Source organism: Aotus nancymaae, unplaced genomic scaffold (assembly GCF_030222135.1).
Source record: "Aotus nancymaae isolate 86718 unplaced genomic scaffold, 86718_ANA_hifiasm-v0.15.2.pri h1tg000044l, whole genome shotgun sequence".
Taxonomy (NCBI): Eukaryota; Metazoa; Chordata; class Mammalia; order Primates; family Aotidae; genus Aotus; species Aotus nancymaae.
In genome coordinates this window covers 6,142,719-6,167,231 of record NW_026988458.1, presented here as the reverse complement: position 1 = coordinate 6,167,231, position 24,513 = coordinate 6,142,719, and the positions used below count along the sequence as shown (strand labels likewise).

The following is a 24,513-nucleotide window of genomic DNA, read 5'->3' as shown; positions in this document are numbered from 1 at the left end:
CTCTGCACAAGTTCTCTTCTCTTGTCAGTCACCCTGTAAGATGTCCCTTGCTCTTCCACCATGATTGTGAGACCTCCCAGCCTCATGGAACTTGAGTCCATTAAACCTCTTTCTTTGGTAAATTGCCCAATATTGGGTATGTCTTTATCAGCAGGGTGAAAATGAACTAATAAAGTAAATCGGTACTGGTAGAGTGGGGTGCTGCTGTAAAGATATCAAAAAATGTGGAAGCAACTTTGGAATTGGGTAACAGGCAGAAGTTGGAACAGTTTGGAGGGCTCAGAAGAAAACAAGAGGATGTGGGGAAGTTTGGAACTCCCTAGAGTCTTGTTGAATGCCTTTGACCAAAATGCTGACAGTGACATGAACGATAAGGTCCAGGCTGAGGTGGTCTCAGATGAAGAGGAGGAACTTGTTGGAAACTGGAGCAAATGTGACTCTTGTTATGTTTAAACAAAGGGACTGGCAGCATTTTGCCCCTGCCCAAGAGATTTGTGGAACTTTGAACTTGAGAGAGATTATTTAGGTATGTAGCAGAAGAAATTTCTTTTTTTCATTTATATATACATATATAATTGCACTTTAGGTTCTGGGGTACATGTGCAGATCATGTACCCCAAGAGGATTGTTGCATAGGTACATACGTGACAGTGTGGTTTGCTGCCTCCATCCCTCCATCACCTATATCTGGCATTTCTCCCCATGTTATCCCTCCTTAACATCCCCCCCACTGTCTCTCCCCCATTCCCCCCAACAGACCCCAGTGTGTGATGCTCCCCTCCCTGTGTCCATATGTTCTCATTGTTCAATACCAGCCTATGAATGAGAACATGTGGTGTTTGATTTTCTGTTCTTGTGTCAGTTTGCTGAGAATGATGGTTTCCAGATTCATCCATGACCCTACAAAGGACACGAACTCATCATTTTTTATGGCTGCATAGTATTCCATGGTGTATATGTGCCATATTTTCCTTGTCCAGTCTATCATCAATGGGCATTTGGGTTGGTTCCAGGTCTTTGCTATTGTAAACAGTACTGCAATGAACTTACATGTGCATGTGTCTTTATAATAGAATGATTCGTAAACCTTTGGGTATATACCCAATAATGGGATTGCTGGGTCAAATGGAATTTCTATTTCTAGGTCCTTGAGGAATCGCCACACTGTCTTCCACAATGGTGGAACTAATTTACACTCCCACCAACAGTGTAAAAGTGTTCCTATTCCTCCACATCCTCTCCAGCATCTGTTGTCTCCAGATTTTGTAATGATCATCTTTCTAACTGGTATGAGATGGTATCTCAATGTGGTTTTAATTTGCATTTCTCTAATGACCAGTGATGATGAGCATTTTTTCATGTTTGTTGGCATCATATATGTCTTCTCCTGAAAAGTGTCTGTTAATGTCCATTGCCCACTTTTGAACAGGTTTGCTTTTTTTCTTGTAAATCTGTTTTAGTTCTTCATAGATTCTGGATATTAACCCTTTGTCAGATGGGTAGATTGCAAAAATTTTTTCCCATTCTGTTGGTTTCCAGTTCACTTTAATGATTGTTTATTTTGCTGTACAGAAGCTCTGGAGTTTAATTAGATCCCATTTGTCTATTTTGGCTTTTGTTGCCAACACTTTTGGTGTTTTAGTCATGAAGTCCTTGCCTATGCCTATGTCCTGAATGGTTTTGCCTAGGTTTTCTTCTAGGATTTTTATGGTGTTAGGTCTCATGTTTAAGTAAGTCTTTAATCCATCTGGAGTTAATTTTAGTGTAAGGTTAATTTTAGTGAAGGGGTCCAGTTTCAGCTTTCTGCACATGGCTAGACAGTTTTCCCAACACCATTTGTTAAACAGGGAATCCTTTCCCCATTGCTTGTTTTTGTCAGGTTTATCAAAGATCAGATGGTTGTGGATGTGTGGTGTTGCCTCTGAGGCCTCTGTTGTTCGTTCCATTGGTCTATGACTCTGTTTTGGTACCAGTACCATGCTGTTTTGATTACAGTAGGCTTGTAATGTAGTTTAACATCAGGTAGCATGATGCCTCCAGCTTTGTTCTGTTAGCAAAAGAAATTTCTAAGCAGCAAAGCATTCAAGAGGTGACTTGGGTGCTGTTAAACACATTCTATTTTAAAAGACAAACAGCATAAAAGTTTGGAAAATGTGCAATCTGACAATGCAATGGAAATAAAATATCATTTTCTGAGGAGAAATTCAAGCCAAGCCAGCTACAGAAATTTGCATACATAAACAAAGAGCCAAATGTTAACCACCACAAAAAGTAAGGCAAATGTCTCCAGGGCATGTCAGAGACCTTTCTGGCAGCCCCTCCCATCACAGGTCCAGAGGCCTAGGAGGAAAAAAATGGTTTCATGAGCCAGGCCCAGGGTCTCTCTGCTGTATGTAGTCTAGAGACTTGGTGCCCTGTGTATCAGCTGCACTAGCCATGACTAAAAGGTGCCAAGGTACAGCTTGGGCCATGGCTTTAGAAGGTACAAGCCTGAAGCCTTGACAGCTTCCACATGGTGTTGAGCCTGCAGGTGAACAGAAGTCAAGAATTGAGGTCTGGGACCAGGCACAGTGGCTCACATCTGTAATTCCATCACTTTGGGAGGTCAAGGCAGGCAGATTACCTGAGGTCAGGAGTTCAAGACCAGCCTGGCCAACATGGTAAAACCCCATCTTTACTATAAATATACAAATTAGCTGGGCACGGTGGTGGGACCTTGTAATCCCAGCTACTCAGAAGCCTGAGGCAGGAGAATCACTTGAACATGGGAGGCAGAGGTTGCAGTGAGCCGAGATCACATCACTGCACTCCAGCCTGGGTGACAGAATGAGACTCCATCTTAAAAAAAAAGAATTGAGGTTTGACTTCTGCCTAGATTTCAGAGGATGTATGGAAATGCCTGGATGTCCAGGAAGAAGTCTGCTACAGAGGCAGGGCACTCATGGAAAACCTCTGCTAGGGAAGTGAGGAATGGAAATGTAGAGTGGGCATGCCCATGGAGAGTCCCCATTGGGGTGCTGCGTAGTGAAGCTATGAGAAGAGGGCCACCATCCTCCAGACCCCAGAATGGAAGATCCACTGACAGCTTGCCTGGAGAAGCTGCAAAGATTCAAGGCCAGCTTGTGAAAGCAGCCAGAAGGAAAACTGTACCCTGCAAAGCCACAGGGTTGGAGCTGCCCAAGATCATGGGAACGCACCTCTTGCATCAGCATGACCTGGATGTGAGACATAAGTCAAAGGAAATCATTTTAGAGCTTTCATATTTGACTACCTCACTGGATTTTAGACTTGCATGGGGCCTTTTGGCCCTTCGTTTTGGTCAATTTTTTCCATGTGGAATGGGTGTATTTATCAATGCCTGTATGCCTGTTGTATCTAGGAAGTAACTAACTTGCTTTTGATTTTACAGACTCATAAGTGGAAGGTACTTGCCTTGTCTCAGATGAGACTTTGGACTTTTGAGTTAATGCTGAAATGAGTTAAGACTTTAGGGGTCTGTTAGGAGGCATGACTGGTTTTAAAATGTGAAGACATGAGATTTGGGAGGGACCAGAGGTGGAGTAATATGGTTTGGCCATGTCCCCACCAAATATCATCTTGAATTGTAGCTCCCACAATTCCCACTTGTTGTGGGAGTTACCCAGTGAGAAGTAGTTGAATCATAGGGGTGGGTCTTTCCTGTGCTATTGGAACTGCAACTACATTAAACTTTTGTAAATTGCCCAGTCTCAGGTATCTTTATTAGCAGTGTGAAAGTGGAATAATACAGTGTTCTTGGTTAAGAAACAAAATAATTTTCTAGATTAACAGACAGAGACTTTTATTCTCTTCCTCCACTTTCTCCCAGAGTCTCTCTATCTGTGCTATACTACCTGGAGCTAGGGGTAGGGTGACATAAGCACCCCTGTTGCCACCACCAGTGGGACTGTACTGGGTCAGAACCAAAACCAGAAGAGCCCTGGTACTTATCCTCAGCCTGCATTGACTACTGGCTGACTATGTTCACTGAAAGCTCAAGGGCTCTACAATCTGCAGGTGGCAAAGCCACCCATACATGTGTCCTTCCCTTCAGGTAGCAAGTTGGTCCAGGCAGGCTTGGCTCAGAGATGTCAGCCAGGAGCTAGGTACTAGAGTCAAAAGCCATACCATGAGACAAAATCTTTCCCACTTTTCCTTCCCTTTCCACAGCCAGAGGATCTTCACCCCATGGCCACTGCCATCACAGACCCACAGGGAGTACTACCACTACCACTGATGCTCCATTAGCATCCAAGTTCTCTTCAGGCAGCTTGTGGAGAGTATTTCCTGGTCTGGGACTCACCCTGCAGTGCAGTGGGATTCCCTTTTGGCCCAGGGAAGACTCAGAAATGCTATCTAAGAGCCAAAGCCTAGAACTGATGATGACAGAAACCCACTCAGTGCTCTAAACCACTGTGGCCAAACTGGTACCTAACGTGCAAGACCAAGTCCACTTTACTTCTCCCTTCACTTTTCTCAAGCAGAAGTCTCTTACCATAGCCAACACAGCTCATAATGGTCTGGGTCTCACCCGAAGCCAGCATGTCTCAGAGCTTCCCTCTTCTCTTCAAGGCAGCAGGTTGCTCCCTTCTGGCCCAGGATATGCCTAGCAACGTTATCTGGGAGCTGGAGCCTGGAATGGCGGCCTTACAACTTCGACTGGTGCCTTATTCCACTGCGGATGAGCTAGTGACTGAGATGTGAGACAAAGTGTTTTTTACTCTTTCCTTTCTTCTCCTCAAGTGGAATTAAGGGGTCTCTTTTGAAGCCATGAACTGTGCTGCCTGGAGTTGTGGAAAGAGTGTGTAAGCACTCCCTTAGCCACTAGGCTAATGTCTCAGTAGGTCATGTGCCCTCCAAGTTCACTGGCTCTGAGCCCAGCTCAGCACAAGGATTTGTCTAGGAGTTGCAGTCCTTGTGTCTTAGATTGCCTTTCAGTATTATTTATGGCCCCAGGGCACTTTAGCACATGATGGCAAGGCTTGCCAGAACTTAAGTTCCAACTGTTGGGATGTCCTTCTAGTTACAGCTGCTCTATGTGTTCCCTCCATGGGCAGGTATCTGCTGAGTTCAGCCTAGTTTTGCTTTTCACTGTGACAAGGCAGCCCCGAGTTCAATGTAAAGCCTCACAATCACCACATTCTTCCTCTCCCAAGTGTACAGATTCTCTCTCTGTGCCATGCAGCTGCTGCTGTGGACGGAGGGAGGGATGGCATCAGTAACCAAAGACTACCTTTCCTACCCCTTCAGTGCCTCCTTCTATGATATGAAGTTAAAACAAGGCACGGTGAGCGCTCGCTTCATTTTTGGCTCTTATGAAGGTGTTTGTTTGTGTGTAGACTGTTGCTAAATCAGTGGAGCCTTCTATTCAGCCATCTTGCTCCACCCTCTCTGCTAGGAATTACCAATCCAGGATTTAGCAGCAACCATATGACTATAAGTTATTGACTATATACTCAAATTACCTCTTATTGTTGCCACTATATTTTTGGTGTTAGGCTAAATGATTTTTTCCCTGATTTCTTAGTGATGTATTTTCAACTAATTTATTGTTAGTCCTAGAACTTTCTCCAATTATTGGCTTTCATATAGCAGAATCACTGCAAAATAGAATTTTTTAAATAAACCTGTATCTATAAGCTAAAGTGTGCTTATATGTCATGGAAGGGTGGGATTGTTGCTCATTGGTTTCTGCACCTCAGCACACATACAAATACATGTTACTATATCATTTGAGTAAAAAGGACAATATTATAGAAGAACCTGTAATTTTGAAAGTAAATGAAGACACAACCTATTAAGTGCACTGAAATTTGTAAATTGGGTAATTATTCACAATGGGCAGGAACACATTTAAACACTAGTGTAGGCTTTTTAGTCTGAAAGGTAAGGCACAGTAATATTGCCTGTTGTTCATTTACAAAAACACATAGAGCTTTCAGAAGTGGAAATATTTGTATCATGAAATAGTTGAAGTCAGGTACTGTAGAGGACAAAAAGAAAAAAGTGAAAAGTCACAGAAATTAGGAAAAAATTTATTTCATTGTATGAGAATAACTATTTAACATCTAGCGAATCAGAAAGTTTTAAGTGTTTACCCCCTTATATGACAATGTATTAGGAACTGTTACCTTTACATTCTGTAAGTGAACAGAATCTAATTTTTATATTTTGCTTTGGCAAAGCCCATGCATCTATTTAATTTTATTTCAAGCATTTAAGGAACAGATTGCTATAGATATGTAGCAGAAATATTAAGAAATGCAGTTTGGACTTTAAAAGCCTTCTTCTAAGGTCTTAATTTAGGAGCCAGTATAAGGCAAATTGCTCAAAAGACTAAATTTCCATCTAAATTATATTCCTTTCTAAATAACAATAACAACAAACCTTAAATTACTGCAAAGGGAACAATAGTTTGATTACAAAGTCTTTGGGAGAACTATTTTGGAAGTGGTGTCTAGAGCCAATATCTGCCATGCAGCACCCACCTCCGCCTCAGCTGTTCAGTACTGTTCATAAAACCCAGGCGCCAGGGAGGAAGTTAACCCTTCAGGATTTTTTATCGGTGTACTGCCAAGCCTGATTTTTTTATGTTAAAATTTTTTTAACAAAATAGAATTATTAGAAGAGAAAAATGTAAGACTATTTCTTACTCACTAAACTTCCTCCCAGGAATTATTGGCAGAACGAATGAAAGTGAAAAAAAAAAAATTTCTCTACAGACTATAGATTTTTTCCAGTGATTCTTTCTGTTTTGAATTAAATATACTTTTCATTAAGAAATTTGGAAAAAGGAACTCACAATGGTCAATAAGGGCCCAAGATTACATACCTGAAATGTAACAGAGTTGAAATTCAAATTCATATATGTAATCATTTGAAGCCTGTAATCTTTATGTAAATATTTTTTGATGTTATAAAAGTATGTATGTATTTACAAAATGTCATGTGTGTTATATGTATATGACATATCCATAACATGTATATACACATACTTAAAGAATAATATTAAATGATAGATTTGTACCTACTACTCGGTTTAAGAAGTCTAAAATTAACACTGTTTTTGGAGGCTCTTGAATTTTGAAATTGCATTCACTCTTTCTTCACTCAGTGTAACAAATAGCTTCAGTGTTGTTTTAGTCATTTTTTCATATTTTATATTTCACCAAATGTTTATTCCTTAAACTACATATTCTTCACCTAGATTTGTTTTTAGTGATATAAGTACTTTATCTATTTTCATTGTTCTATTGCACTCCGATTTCTGAAGATGTAATTTATGCATCCGTGAATATTTGGACTGTTTACTTTTTTCTTTCCTTTTATACTGTAAACCATGCTGCTGAGAACATTTTAGTGTATGTTGCTTTGTACACATCTGTAACAGTTTTCTGGTGAATATACATATTATTGGAATTGCAAGGTCATAGAATATGTACAACTTTCACCACACTTTAATGCAAAACTGAAAATTTGGAAGAACCAGTATGCAATCTCAGAAACAGAAAAAGAGTTTTATTTATTTCATATCCTTACAAAAGCTTGGCTTTGAAAAACTTTTTATAATTCACTAATTTGGTAGGTGTGAAAAAATGTATTATTGTTTTGCATTTTTACATTATTGGAATTAAATATTTAAAAATCTTTTTACTTTTTTTTTTTTATTGTAAGTAAAGTGTGATAGGGAATGGTGGATAGGAAGATTAACAATCTCTACATTCCTTCTCTTTGGAAAAAGAGAAAGATTTGCATTAAATTAGAAACTAAAGAATGAGTAGAAAGTGTGTTTCTTTTCTTTTTTTTTTTTTAAAGAAAGAAAAAAAGAATGAACAAGAGGAAGAAAAAGGAAGAGAAAGAGAGAGAGAAAATGGAAGTATTGCTTTCTTGCCCAGGCTGGAATGTAGTTTAGTAATGGGTATTGAAAACCTCTTTTATACCAATAATTATACTTAATGATGTAGGCAGGAAGGAATAAGGGAAGAAAATAACAAACAAGCAGCCAACCAATATTTCATTTAAACCTATGAAATGCTATGCGGTTACTGAGGAGTGATTTACTTCCAATTATGTAGTCACTTTTGGAATAGGTGTGAGGTGGTAATGTATGTTTTATGTATTTGAAGTGGAGAGTTCTATAAATGTTTATTAAGTTTACTTGTTCCGCGTCTGAGTTCAAGTCCTGGATGTCCTTGTTAATTTTCTGTCTGGTCGATCTATAGAATCGTTAGCTCTTCTTGTTACATTGATCCTTTTGCTGTTAAGTAATGTCCTTCTTTGCCTCTTTTGCTCTTTGTTGCTTTAAAGTCTACTTTATCAGAGGTGAGAATTGCATCTCCTGCTTTTTGTTTATTTGTTTACTTTTACTCTCTGTTTGGATGGTAAATGTTCCTCCTTCTCTTTGTTTTGAGTCTTTGTGTATTGTTGCATGTGAGATGGGTCTGGATGCAGCATACCGATGGGTTTTGGCTTTTTATCCAATTAGAATATATATATAAGTTTAATACTGCCATTTGATGCTAGCTGGCTGTTTTGCCCATTAGTTGGTGTACATTTTTCATTGTGTTAATGCTCTTTGCTTTTTGATATATTTTTGGAAAGGCTGATATTGGTTGTTCCTTTATATGTATAGTGCTTCTTTCAGAAGCTCTTGTAAAGCAGGTCTGGTGGTGGTGAAGTCTCTAAGTACTTGTTTGTTCGCAAAAGATTTAATTTTTCCTCCGCTCATAAAGCTTAGTTTGGCTGGATATGAAATTCTGGGTTGAAAGTTCTTTTCTTTAAGGATATTAAATATTGGTCCCCACTCTTTTCTGGCTTGTAGGGTTTCTGCTGAGAGATCTGCTGTAAGTCTGATAGGTTTCCCTTTATGGGTAACCTGACCTTTCTCTCTGGCTGCCCTTAGTATTTTCTCCTTCATTTCAACCCTAATAAATCTGGCAATTATGTGCCTTGGGGTTGGTCTTCTTGAAGAATAGCTTTGTGGTGTTCTCTGTATTACCTGGAGTTGAATATTACCCTGCCTTGCTAGGTTGGGAAAGTTTTCCTGAATGATATCCTGAAGAGTATTTTCCAACTTGGATTCATTCTCTTCATCACATTCAGGTACATCTGTCAAACGTAAATTAGGTCTTTTCACATAGTCCCATATTTCCTGGAGACTTTGCTCATTCCTTTTCATCCTTTTTTCTCCATTCTTGTCTCCTCGTTTCATTTCACTGAGCTGGTCCTCGACTTCTGATATCGTTTCTTCTGCTTGATCAATTCGACTGTTTAAACTTGTGCATGCTTCGCGAAGTTCTCGTGTTGTGTTTTTCAGCTCCATCAATTCTCTTATATTCCTCTCTAAATTGTCCATTCTCGTTAACATTTTGTCAAACCTTTTTTCAAGGTTCTTAGTTTCTTTGCATTGGGTTAGAACAAGTTCTTTTAATTCATGGAAATTTCTTATCACCCACATTTTGAAGCCTGCTTCTGTTATTGGAACACACTCGTTCTCTATTAAGCCTTGTTCCGTTACTGATGAGGAATTGCGATCCCCTGTAGAGGGAGAGGCATTCTGATTTTGAGTATTCTCTGTCTTTTTAGGCTGGTTTCTTCTCTTCATTATATATTTATCCCTCTGTCGTCTTTGTAATTACCGACATTCTAACTAGGTCTCTGAGCGGACGTCCAACTTTTGATTCCCAGCGCCGAAATCTGAGCAATCCACTGCGCTGGCCAAAACAGCGGTGTTAAGATTGATGGTGCTTTTCTGCCTGGGAATCTCCAGACTCTGCACCTAGAACTGCTGTGCTAAGGCACCAGCAAAACCGCCACGCTGGCCACAAGAGTCGCTCTGGTGACCCGTGGGGCTCCTCCACTGGGAATCTCCTGGTCTGTGAGCAACAAATATTCATCTGAAAGTGTGGCGCCCTCTCATTCTCTGCGCTTTCACTGGGAGCTACGTGCCCGAGCTGCTAGTGATCAGCCATCTTGGATCTCTCTCCAAAAATCTTTTTATATAATTTTCTTTCCTTCTTTTCTTTACATTTGAGGATAGCCAAATGCTTATTTACATTTTAACCCATTTTTCTACTGAGTTGTTAATTTTTTTCCTTAATGATTGTTATAATTCTTTGTATCGTAGGTGTGAAACTGTACAGTCCCATGTGCAGCGGGTTTTTTTCCTCAGGCGTGAATAGTGTTTTGTCTTGTTTTCTTAATTAAATTTCAATTTGAACTCAGTGTGGATTCACCTTCACTTGAGGGAAATAACACTGAGAGATCTTGCATACCCTTACCTAATTTCCCTTTATGGTAACATCTTGCAAAAATATACTACAATATCATAACCAAGGTAATGACATTGATGCAGTCAAGATACAGAACATTTCCATCAACATGTAGATTCTTCATGGTATTCTTTTGTAACCATGTCCAATTCTCACTTTCCCCAACTACTTTTTAAGCCCTGGCAACCACTGTTCTTTTCTCAGTTCCTATAATTTTGTCATTTCAAGAATGTTATATGAAGAGGATAGTGCTGCATGTAGCCTTTTGAATTGGCTTTTGTCACTCAGCATAATTGCCTGTAGGTTCATTAAGCTTTTGTGTGTATCAGGAACTCCTTCTGTTTTATTATTGAGTAGTGTTCTATAGAATGGATGTATCTCTATTTGTTTAACCATTCATCCACCGAAGGTCACCTGGGTTTTTTTCTAGTTTTTGACTAAATATAAATAAAGCTACTATTAACATTTGAGTACAGATTTTTGAGTGAACCTGAGAATCCGTGTTTTTATTTCTCTGGGATAAATGATAAGTGTCCAAGAGTGTGATAACTGGGTTTTATGATAGCAGCATATTTATTTATTTATTTATTTTTGAGTTGGAGTTTCACTCATGCAGGCTGGAGTGCAATGGAGCAACCTCAGCTCACTGCAATCTCTGCCTCCTACCTCAGCCTTTTGAGTAGCTGAGACTACAGATGCATACCATGATGCCCGGCTAATTTTTGTATTTTCAGTAGAGACGTGGTTTCACCATGTTGGCCAGACTGGTCTCGAACTCCTCACCTCAGGTGATCCGCCTGTCTCTACCTCCCAAAGTGCTGGGATAACAGGGGTCAGCCACTGTGCCCAGCCTATTTAATTTTTATTAAGAAACTGACAGGCCAGGCGCGGTGGCTCATGCCTGTAATCCCAGCACTTTGGGAGGCCGAGGTGGGTGGATCACGAGGTCAAGAGATCGACACCATCCTGGTCAACATGGTGAAACCCCGTCTCTACTAAAAATACAAAAAATTAGCTGGGCATGGTGGCGCGTGCCTGTAATCCCAGCTACTCAGGAGGCTGAGGCAGGAGAATTGCCTGAACCCAGGAGGTGGAGGTTGCGGTGAGCTGAGATCGCACCATTGCACTCCAGCCTGGGTAACAAGAGTGAAACTCCGTCTCCAAAAAGAAAAAGAAAAAAAGAAACTGACAAACTGTTTTCAGTATGGCCATGATATTTGACATTCCCACTAGCAATATATTCATTATATAGTTTCTCTGCATTCTTGTCAGATTTTGGTGTTATTATGTCTTTTCTAATTTTTCCAAATTTTAACCATTCTGACGGTTAGCCAGTGATATTTCATCTTGGTTTTAATTTGTATTTTCCTGTCATGATGATGTTGAAACATCATTTCATATGCTCATTTGACATGCGTATATCCTCTTAGCTGAAATGTCTATTCAGGTCTTTGGCCTATTTTCTGGAAGGGCTGTCTGATTTTTAATGTAGTTTTGAGAGTTATTTATGTATTCTGGATACCAGCCCTTTGTTGGATATGTACATGCAATATTTTCTTCCAGAAAAAGCTTGAAGATTTAAAAATTTGTTTTCTGCTTGCTTTCTCTTTTTTTTGTTCCTCTGTTTTCTTTTCTTTCAGCCTTTTGTGCTACTTGAACTTTTTAAAAAATTTTCATCTTGACTTTATATATAATATTTATCCCTTTGTGTAGATTTCTTGGTGGTTATTGTGAATATTATACACAATACATAGATAATTTATCCCAGTCTACACATTCACGTTTTATGACTTCGAGTAATGTGGTTAGGACTGGCTTCTATTGAGGCTATTTTACCCTTCCTGCTTTGTCATAAAAATATAATTTTTTAGACTGTGTTAAAATTTTTATTTCAATTATCACATATATTTTAGACCGTAGTATAATTTTTGTTTTAACATTTAGAAAACCTATGAGGAGGATTATCTACTGTATTTACCCACAATTCTCCTTCTCTTGCTGTTTTTTTGTTTTCCTCCCTGATGTTCCCAGACTTCTTTCACTATTTTCTTTTCTTTTGAAGAATTTCTGTAACCATTCTTTAAGGATAGATCTGCAATTCTTTTACATTGTTTTTGTCTGAGAATATTTCTATTTCTACTTCTTTCTTGATGGATAGTTATAGCAGATATAAAATCCACAGTTGCCAGGTCTCTGCTTCCAGTGTTTGAAAAATGCTGTGCCACTTGCCTCTTGTCTCCACAGATTCACATGAGAAATCCACTGTTTTGTAAATCAGTGTTACCAATAGGTAATATGGCGTTTATCTCAGGCTGCTCTCAAGACTTTTGGTCTTCAGTTTTTTGACGTTTAACTGTGATAGTTCCTAATGCAGACATTTTTGGTTTATTCTAATGAACTGGGGGATGAAGGAGAACATTCTGGAGATAAAACCCATGAAGCATGGGGACCCCATGGGTATCGTGATCACTTTCAGGTTAGCCCACTCTCTTTCTCTAACAATTCATCAGAGGCACCATGCACATATTCTAACCAGTTTGTGGCTCTAGCAGCTTCAGCTTGTGGTAAGCTGATCTTAGCTGTAGTTCCCTGATTGTTGTATCTCTCTAGACTTGGTGGTGACCTGAATTCTGAAAGATTGAAGAAAAGTCATTGAATTGCAGTATTCTCAGCTTTTTTTCTCATTATGAGAATGAGAGTGATGACTTTCAAGCTGTATATGTTGAAGCTGAAACCTGAACTCCTATCATTATTCTTTGTATCTATTTCCATATGTACCAAGTATAACAACTTTGAATAATGATAAATTCCCTTTTTTCTTATAATTCTTCTCATATTCATTTATTTTTCTTGTCTTATTTCACTAGCTAGGATTTACACCACAATGTTAAATAGAAAGGGTAAGAGCAGGCTGTCTTGACTCATCACTAATATTAAAGGAAATACTTTTAAATTTTACCATTTAATGTATTATGAACTATTGCCATTTTTGTAGATTTCTTTTTCAGGGTAAGAAGTAGCCCATGTATTTTTTTTAACTCTGAATAATTATTATAAATTGATTCTTTGCTTTATCAAATGTCATTTCTATAATTGTTGAAATAACTATGCATCAGGTAATACATTTATATGTATTTTAATGTTGAAGTAATTTTGCATTTCAGGGAATAATCCAATTCTGATATAATTTGAATTCATATCTGAATTTAGCTTGCCATTATTTTGTTTAGTATTTATATGTGTATGTTTGAAATTAGCCTATATTTTGTCTTTTTGTAATTTTTGTCAGATTTTGATATTAATTTTATATTAACCTAATGAGTTTCAGTGGCCTTTCTTTTCATATATTTTGAAAGCCTTAGTATAAGAACTATCTTTTTCTCACATTGTGGGAAGAACTTGGCTACAAAACCTTTGTGTTACTGCTTCTTCATTTATGGAGATACTTTAAACTACTGATATAATTTTCCTGAAGGTTTAAAATATCATTTTTATTTATTCTTGAATTTTTTGACACATTTTTTTCTAAAATTTTTTATTATTTCTATATATATTGGCATAAAGGTATTTCTTCTAATATTTTCTTATCTGTTTGTTTCTCAGAATCTGTAATTTTATTCCTTTTTGTATTACTAATATTACTTTCACATTTTTCTTGTTTTTTTGTTTTTGTTTTTTTTCTGCTTGTTGGTGTTTTTTGTTTTTTTTTTCTTTTCTTTTTATAGACAGAGTTTCACTCTGTTGCCCAGGCTGGAGTGCAGTGATGCAATCTCAGCTCACTACAACCTCCTCCCTCTTGGGTTCAAGTGGTTCTCCTGTCTCAACCTCCTGAATAGCTGAGATTACAGGCATGAGCTAGTATGTCCAGATAATTTTTTTGCATTTTCAGTAGAGATGGGATTTCACCATGTTGGCCTGGCTAGTTTCAAACTCCTGACCTCAAGTGATCCACCCACCTTGGCCTTGCAAAGTGCTGGGATTACAGGCATGAACCACATCACTTGACCATTTTCACATTTTTCTTTATTAATCACAAAACATATTTCATTTTAATCATCTTTTCAAAGACACTGGTTTATGTTTTATTGTTTCTCTGTTATTTTTTGATTTGGTTTCCATTTTATTAATCATTCCTTATTATTATTATTTTTTGAGACAGAGTTTCACTCTTGTCGCCGAGGCTGGAGTGCAATGGTGCAATCTCCACTCACTGCAACCTCCGCCTCCTGGGTTCAAGTGATTCTCCTGCCTCAGCCTCCCAAGTAGCTGGGATTACAAGGCACCTGCCACCACACCCAACTAATTATTTTGTATTTTTAGTAGAGACAGGGTTTCATCACATTGGCCAGGCTGGTCTGGAACTCCTGACCTCAGGTGATCAGCCCACCTTGGCCTCCCAAAGTGCTGGGATTACAGTTATGAGTGGCCGCACTGGCCTATTTTGTATCTAAATTTCTTTTATTTGCCTTTATTTTGTAATTCTTCTTCTAACATTTTATGTTGTTTACACTTCATTAATTTTCAGCCTTTCTTCTTTTCTTAAAAGATACAATATCTCCTGAAGATTAAGATGTATATTTCATAAATTTTTATGACTTTATGATTGTTTTATATACTGTATTTGTAAATATTTATGTACATCTCTTTTTCACTGTTAGAATTTAAAAATTTTTTCAACTAAATGAGAATTATATAGTTATAATTTTATTATATAGTTATAATTATAACTATAATTATATAGTTATAATTTTATCAGTAATTCTGTCTTAATTTCATTTTGGTGGGTAAATAAATTATATATGTGACATGGTTTGGCTGTGTCTTCACCTAATCTCATCTTGAATTGTAACTTCCATAATTCCCACGTGTTGTGGGAGAGACTCTATGGGAAAGAATTGAATCCTGGAGGCAGTTTCCCCCATACTGTTCTTGTGGTAGTGAATAAGTCTCATGAGATCTAATGGTTGTCTTGTTTTGTTTTTAAGATGGAGTCTCACTTTGTTGCCCAGGCTGGAGTGCAGTGGTGCAATCTCAGCTCACTGAAATCTCTGCCTTCTGGGTTCAAGTGATTCTCCTGCCCCAGCCTCATGAGTAGCTGGGACTACAGGTGTGAGCCACTACACCCAGCGAATTTTTGTATTTTTAGTAGAGACAGGGTTTCACCATGTTGGCCAGGATGGTCTTGATCTCCTGACCTCGTGACTGGCCTGCTACAGTGCTGGGATTACCGGTGTGAACCACCATGCCCTGCCGATCTGATGGTTTCATAAGGGGAAACCCCTTTTACTTGGCTCTCATTCTCTTTTTGCCTTCTCTCATGTAAGATGTCCCTTTCACCTTCCACAATGATAGTGAGGCCTCCCCAGCCAAGTGGAACTGTGAGTCCGTTAAACCTCTTTCCTTTATAAATTACCCATTCACAAATATGTATTTATCAGCAGCATGAAAACAGACTAGTACAGCATGATATGTAGATCATTTGAAATGTTTAAGACATAATTTATGTCATAGCATGTGGTCATTTTTTATAGTTGTTTCTTTTCGAAATTCTCATTTTATAAGTGTTCCGAAGAGAAAGTTTACTCATTTTTTGCTAACTGATTTACATTGTCTGTAGTCTCAGTTACTGTGAGAAATGAATTTAAAACATGCCAATATAATGATGGATTTGATCATTCCTCTATTTTGTTTTATACAGTCAATTTTATTAGATTTAATCACAGTTTACTTATTTCCTGGTTTGTGTTTTGCTTTCTTGCAAGTCAGGCTTGGCTTCTTGGACATTTTCCTCCTTTTGAAACTATTTTTTTTTTATTTCTTTAATGACAGCCTTATGGTAATTAAGGTTTTATTTTTCTGATTATTTCCCTGTTTTCTCCATATTCTGCCAATAGAGTTTTCTTCGGCCTGGAATTCTAGTATGACAGTTGTTTTATATTGAAATTGTAATTTTACTGTTTTTGAACTGGGTTCCATTATTATTTCAAAAATCTTGTGTCTACTTATAGCCTGTTATTCTCCATATGATTTGCTAGGATATCTGAATGACAAGTTTGGTATCTTAAGTAGGCAGAATAATGGTCCCCAAAAGATGCCCCTGTGTTAATTTCCAGAATCTGTAAATGTTTTATGTTACATGACAAGAGAAAACTGAAGTTGCAGATGGAATGAAGGTTGCTAATCCTTGAGATGTGAAGGTTATCCTGGGTTAATTGTGTGGGCCCAACATAAAGCCCAGGATCTTTTAAATTGAAAGATGAAGGCAGGAAGAGTCAATGTCAGGGTCGAAGAGAGCTATGCTGCTGATGTTGACAATGGAAAAGGAAACAGTGAGCTAAGGAACGTGGGCAATCTCTGAAAGTTGGGAAAAGGAAGGAAACGTTGTTTCCTAGAGACTCCAAAAAGAACGCAGCCCTGCAGAGTGCTGTTTCAGCCCCGTGAAGCCTCTTTTGGGCTTCTAGCTTCCAGAGCTCTAAGATAACAGATGTGTGTTGTTTCAAGTTTCTAAGTTTCTGGTAATTTGGAAATGGAAATAGTCATACAGAAACAAAGGAAATTAATACAGTAGCTTTTATCAGTTCTGGAAAATCTCAACTATTTTCTCTGCAAATTTTTTCTACTTGATTCTCTCCATGGTTTATTCTTGAAATTGGTTTAATAAATGTTATGTCTTCAGCTTTGTCCTAATTTTGCTAAAATCTGTTATTTAATGTTTTTCTACTTTTGTTCTGAGTTCTGTATAATTTACTCAGATATGTTTTTACTAATGTTCTCTTTATAGGTATCTAATGTGCTCTTTAAAATATTCACCCAATTTTTTGTATGTTTACATTTCCTAGAGTTCTCATCTTTTTTCTTTTTCCTCTATAGAATCCACTATATATGTGTGCATGTGTGTGTATGTATATAGATAGATATCTGGATAGATAGATAGACAGATAGATATGCATATCTATATAGGTAGATAGATATACATATCTATATATAGGTAGAGATAGGTAGATAGATAGATGATGATAGATAGATGATAGATAGATAGGGAAAGAGAGAAAGAGAGAGTATCAGTTTGTTGTCCAGACTGGAGCATAGCTCATTGCAGTCCCGTCCTCTTGGGTTTAAGCAAGCTTCCCACCTCAGTTTCCTGAGTCGCTGGGACTACAGGCACAAGCTACCATCCCTGGCTAATTTCTGTATTCTTTGTAGAGATGGCAGTCTCACTACATTGCCCAGGGTAGTCTCGAACCCCGAGGCATAAACCATTCTGCTGCCTTGGCCTGCCAGTGCTAGGATTACAGCTGGCCTACATGGTCATTTTCATATTCTCTCTCTCTCTTTTGAAATACTACTGACAATTTCATTTTTTAGTTTTCAAACATACTAAGTAAATGAATTTTCATTTAATTCAATGCTAATTCTAACATTGTAGTCTGAAAATCTGGTTATGCAGTTTGTATTTCAAAACAGTCCCACTTAGGGTTTCCCATTTATTCTAGCGTTTTGTTATTTTGTTATTTTCTTGAAGCCTCTGATTTTTGGAACCTTATCTGTGTCAATGTTTTGAAACTTAGGCTTGAATTTAGTTCTGTCTCACAGGAATTATATTTGCTTATTTTCAATATTTATGAGTACAAATCAACCTAGGATGAGCTTATATTTTAGTTTGGGTTTTTCTAGAGGGCAATCCATGAAGATTTTTGACTGACATTTCAAACCTTCACAAAAGTGGGCTTGGACTGTAGTTAGAAACTTCGAGAAAGACATTCTCCTTCAGAACAATGACTGAGAAAGGTAGCTATCTCCACCATCTACAAAGAGGGTGTTTTTGTTGTGGTGGTTTTGTTTTCATTTTGCTGTTGTTAACAGTTTTGGCTTTGTTTCTTCTCATGTGTCTCTGCTTTCTGTGAGAATGTCTGACCAAGCTGCCCACCTCGTGCTGGCCCTAGGTTCTATGTCACATGTGTTTCATGGAATCCTATGAAGACAAAAGTTCCGGGTCATTAGGCTGGAAGATGCCACCACAAGCAAACAGCAGTTTTAGTGTCTGTTTTTCTTACTAAATTCTCACTTCTATGTTTTTTATGACCCCAGAATTTTTCTTTATTTTCTTGACACATCTGTGCTTACAAAAGGATATTCAAGTTTTGCCCTGGTGTTTTATTGCTTTAAACAGGAAGGTTTTATGGAATGTAGTTCACTATAATGCTAGAAATATCTCCAAGTTTATTTGTTTTAAGGCAAAGTAGAATGAGAAACACATTCTGAAGCAGTTTCTGAAGTCTTTCTCTCCTAATCACAAAAGTTAGCAACTGTGATTGCGGATGCTGAGTCCTCGACATTTAGTTTTTTCCCCCCACATTAAAAATTGTTATTGGATGAAATTATATGAACTCTGAGATTTGTCTCAAAATTATTTGAGTGTGGATGAAGTGTGGATGAAACCAGAGTGGACAGAGTGTACGGTCATTGTCGAAGGTGGGTGATGGGTATGTGGAGATTCATTGCATGTTTCTTTCTCCTTCATGAAATAAATTTGAAATATCCATAATAAATAGTTACAAATAAATAACACTTCTGAAATCCTGCTCTGAGTCCATGATTTGGAATATAAAGAATAGAATTCCTTTTCAATTTAGTAAATAGAATGAATCATCTTCAGTATATTCATCATTTAATATAGTTATCTGGCAGAGTACTTAGTGATTATTGATGAAAATAAAGAACATTCTAAACAGCTAAAAACACTTGAAAAATATGAACTTTTACATACAAATATGAAAAAAGCTTGAATATAAAACATATTAAAAAATTGTAATTATCCAAGATTAAGCCCTGAGAAGTAGAGCCGGACTGTTCCTTAATTTTTTAATCCTTTGATCTTGGACTTTATTGAAGAACTACAAGATGAAATCATTACTAATTAGATATAGGGTTTTAGTGAAAATATCAGGTACACAGTTTATAAAAATGACTAGACATCAATTTTTCTATAGCAATAATTATCCTTAAATGTAGTAGAAAATGAGTAGAGTATCAAATATACTGAATGTTGAGTAGATTATGTTCTGGTTTAAGTAGGTACTCTGTTTTACATAGATTGAGCTGCTCAGGAATGAAGTCTCAATGAAGCCACGGTTAGTGGTTCTATATTGCATTATTTCCTTGGTACACGTTGACTAGTAACAGTGTACTATAGGAATTATCACACTTTATTTCCCATAATTACATTTTACTCCTTATCTTTCTATTTAATTACATCTCATAAGTGATTTTCTGTATGTTTGTTAAAACTTGCAGAATAGGGCATTTTACACTTAAAAAATAGACATTTGTTTTGCAGCTTATATGCAAAATGAGTGCATTTCACATTATATGATTATTTTTTCATTATATTGATTATTCCTTCATCAAATCATCCATATCTTTTACTGTTTGTTCACGTACAAAATTAACTCTCATTACAAAAGGATTGTCAGAAGGACTATCTTGAATTTTTATTTCAGTAACCTGGCTTTCCTTCCTAGCAGGCAAAAAAAATAATAAGGTCAAACCTAGTTTAAATTGTGTTCTAGTCTGATCATTAGGCAGTTGGTCTCCAGTAGATTAACATTCTCGCTCTCTGATTGTTTCCTCTTAGTTGGTAGCTGGTTGCCAGAAGGAGGTGAGTGGCTGATGTGATTAGTGGCCTCAGATTTTATGACACTCCCTCATTTCCAGGTAGCATTGTTTTCTTACAGATTGTTGACTAAGTATAATCCTCCTCCTGCCTCCTGGGTGTGGCTTGTGCAAGAGGAGTCATTGATGTCTGTCATCTAAGTTTGGTGCCACTCGTGAACTGCTTCCTTTTAATTTGGAGAATGCTCTAGGTGTGCTTCTTGGCTTCCCTGGATCACACCTGACTTCACACAAGTGTTGTGGCTTCCTCTGAATTCTGGCTGGGACTCCCATTCCGTTCCTGTCCAAGCAGCACAGTTCCCATCCCTAACTACATCCTCCTTACTGCAGTCAGCAAAGCATAACCCCAGTACCTCCCACGAGGGAACTGGGGGCAATATGGAAAGACGTATCCCAAATCTCCCTCTGCTTGTCCATGTTGCAGTGCCTTGTGTACTTTGAAGAGATTGTTTCCCAGGCTGGTATATAATTGCCATTGAAGAAGCCACCAACTCAAGGTCTAAAATGTAAACCTCAGTTGAACAACGTTATTTCCCTCTCTCTAGACATCAGGAAATTGAACTGCCTCCATCTCCTCCCTTTCTTATTTGCTTTCATGGCCTCTCCATTTATAAAAAAAAAAAAAAAAATTCTATCCATGTTTTACCACCTACTTCTATGCTGTCTCTCTATACTGTGGGAGAATTCTAAGGGCATATATCATTCAGTGTGGTTGTTGATTCACAAAGTTGATGAATAGGCAAAGAAAAATGGCAGTCTTTATCCACACAATACATGAGCTTGCACAGCTAATCGTTTTGCTGCAAATCATTCTGCACAGCAGAAACTTTTTATTTGTGTTCCTTCTATAACAGTGCTAATCTTCTCTGCAGGCAAATGAACTGCCTGGGGCAACTAGGCTTAAAGTGATGCATTAGTAAAGACATTTCACAAAGACACATTAATACTTCTCAGTGTTTTTCTTTATTGAATAACGTGTGTTGTAAATCTGTTGTGGTTCAGTTTTGTGTTAAGAAAGTTCATATTGAAGAACAGAAAATAAGATTGGATAAATAATGTAGAATAAGATAAACACTAAAATGTAGCAGAAATTTCTTTGTAACTTAGGCATTGACATGCTCTCAGAACAAAAATGGAAGCAAGAGTTCTAAAACTTCTGGAAGGACATCTGCCCAGCAACTGTCTATCCAACCTTGGACTGACATCTCCCTTATTATTGCTCCTTGTGGCTAAGAATAGTTGTTTCACTTAAAAACATTTCTCTTGCTTTACCTCCCTGAGTACATCTGACATGTTTCATTTCAATGTTCAATACTGAATAAACATTATTTTCTTTTCAAGAGCCTTTCTGTTCATTATTTAGGTTTGACACATATATGCAGTGTGTCAATGAACAGAAAACAAGATTTGACAGTTCTCGATTACTTTATATTTCACAAACATTTACTTTACTACAGCAGGTTTTTTTTTTTTTTTGAGACCGTGTTTCGCTCTTGTTACCCAGGCTGGAGTGCAATGGCGCGATCTCCGCTCACCGCAACCTCTGCCTCCTGGGTTCAGGCAATTCTCCTGCCTCAGCCTCCTGAGTAGCTGGGATTACAGGCATGCGCCACCATGCCCAGCTAATTTTTTGTATTTTTAGTAGAGACGGGGTTTCACCATGTTGACCAGGATGGTCTCGATCTATTGACCTCGTGATCCACCCGCCTCGGCCTCCCAAAGTGCTGGGATTACAGGCGTGAGCCACCACGCCCGGCTACTACAGCAAGTTTTTAAAATCAGTCAAACTTTTTTCAATTTTCTAGTACTATTCTGTCCAATACAGTAGCAATAGAACACTATTATATGTCCAGTAAAACTGAGAAGTACTGAAGATGTGAAATATACACTGGTTTTCAAAGGCTTAGTATAAAATAATCATGTAGAATATATCAGTAATTTTTATAGTATCTATTTGTTGGCATAATAATGTTTTAGATATTTCAGTCTAAACAAAATATGTTACTACAACTAATTTTAGCTTTTTCTTTTGCTTTCTTAAATATAGCTATCAAAAAATTTCAAATTACATATGTGGCACTAATTTACAACTTGTATTATTGTCCTACTAAATAGTTCTGCTCTAATATGTTAATTCTTCTAATCATGTTACCTAAATAAAATCATGCTTTTGCTGGGATGTGTTGGATAATCCTTTATGGAAACAAGACAAAGCATAGTTGACACTTAAATAAAGCAATTAAGCAAAATGCTGAAAGAATAATCTTAGTTGGTTGTTTTAAAAGAGAAATGGGAATTATTAAACTTTTGATTAGTTTTTTTCCCCAAGATGGCAGATTAGAGGCTTTTAGCATGCTTCATCCACTTGGAAATAGCAAAATAATGCATAAAGATCAACTCTGTGAGCTTTAATTCAAGAAGAAAAATGGGAATAAAGTGGAATGAAGGACACCAGATACTAAGGAGGAGAACACTGGAAAACAGCCCCTGTGATGGTGTCTGGCTGATAAAAGCAGAAATCCAGGTAGATGAAGCATCTGCGTTCCTGGACAAGCAGCAGCCTGAGCTACCCTAGATCATGGAGCCACCACATAGATCATGGTGCAGCAGGTTTATCTCTGCTCCACATCCAGGCAGATCTCAAAGTATTTGAAGGACCCATTCATCTGGTTCAGCAGCCTTAGTCATCCCACCTTACCTAGACATAAATCATGGTGGAGTGAGACCTCCTGTCTCCATACCCAGGCTGATCTCTAGGTGTTCGAAATACTTGCTTGTCTGGTTCAGCAACCTGAGTTTCCACATACCTCCTGTGCAGAGATCCCAGTGCTGGGGCGAGGTGGGGGGCCTTTCTGCTGCTCCAAGACTCATCCAGCTGTTGTTTTCAAGAATCCCATCTCACATATAATAGCACCCATAGGCTCAAAGTAAAGGGTTGTAGAAAGATCTACCACAGAAACAGAAAACAGAAAAGAGCAGGGTCACTCTTCTTATATCAGATAAAACAGACTTTAAACCAACAATTGTAAAAAATAAAAGGACAAAGAAGGGTGCTTCATAATGATAAAGGGTTCAACTCAGCAAGAAGACATAACTTTTTAAAATATATATGCACTCAACATTGGAGAACCCATAAAATAAGTACTTCTAGAACTACAGAAGACTTAGCCACAAAATTACATTGGAAAATGTTAATACTCCACTGTTGCCATTAGACAGATTATTGAGGCATAAAGCTAACAAGGAAGTTCTGAACTTAAACTTGACATTTGACCAATTAGACCTAATATCCATGTACGGAACAATCCACCCATCAACCACAGAATATACATTCTTCTCATCTGCACATAGAACATATTCCAAGATTGACCACCTGCTTGGCCATAAAGCAACTATCAACACATTTTTTTTAAAAATCAAAATCATATCAACCATACTCTTGGACCATGATGGAATAAAAATAGAAATTAATATCATGATCTCTCAAAACCACACAATTACGTGGAAATTAAGCAACTTGCTCCTAAATGACTTTTGGGAAAATATAAAATTAAGGCAGAAATCAAAAAATTATTTGAAATAAACAAAAACAGAGATATAACATTCCAAAATCTCTGGGATTAAGCAAAAGCAGTGTTAAGAGGAAAGGTTATAGTGCTGAATGCCTACCTCAAAAAGTTAGAAAGTTCTTAAATTAACAATCTAACATCACATATGGAAGAACTGGAAAAACAAGAGCAAGCTAACCCCAAAGCTACCAGAAAAAAGAAATCACCAAAATTAGAGCACAACTGAATAAAATCAAGACCCCAAGATTTATACAGAAATAAATAAAACCAAAAGTGTGTTCTTTGAAAGCTTAAATAAGATTGATAGACCACTAGTTAGATTACCAAAGAAAAAAGATAAAATCCAAATAAACACAATCAGAAATGACAAAAAGAACATTACATTAGGTCCTATAGAAATACTAAAGATTTTCAGAGACTATTATAAATACCTCTACACACACAAATTAGAAAATGTACAGGAAATGGATACATTCCTGGAAACACACAATCTCCCAAGATTCAATCAGGAAGAAATTGAAACCCTGAGCCAACTAACATTGAATTCAAAATTGAATCACTAATAAAAATCTCCCAATCAAAACAAGCCTTGGACCAGAAGGATTTATAGCCAAATGCTACCAGATGTACAAAGAGAAACTGGTGCCATTTCTACTGAGACTGTATCAAGAAATGGAGGAGTGACTCCTCCCTAATTCATTATATGAAGCCAATAGCATCTTGATACCAAAACCTGGGTAAGACACAATGAAAACAGAAAACTATAGGCCTATATTTGTAATGAACAAAGACACAAAAATCCTCAACAAAATACTAGCAAACTGAATCCAACAGCACATCGAAAAGCTAACTTACCACAATGAACTAGGCTTAATTCCCGAGATTCAAGGTTGTTTCAACATACGTAAATCAATAAATGTGATTCACCACAAAAACAGGATGGAAAACAAAAACCATATGATCATCTCAATAGAGTGGAAAAC

The 24,513-nt window shown here is 37.5% G+C and overlaps 1 protein-coding gene across 2 annotated transcripts in view; it reads right to left on the bottom strand.

Moving 5' to 3' along the window:
• Nucleotides 1-24,513, bottom strand: part of LIG4 (DNA ligase 4) — a 207,088-nt gene that overhangs the window by 3,709 nt on the left and 178,866 nt on the right. For both annotated transcript variants that reach the window (XR_010337182.1, XR_010337183.1), the window contains exon 7: nt 22,769-22,908. The gene's annotated coding sequence lies outside the window, so the exon portion shown is untranslated. The remainder of the gene's footprint in view (nt 1-22,768; nt 22,909-24,513) is intronic.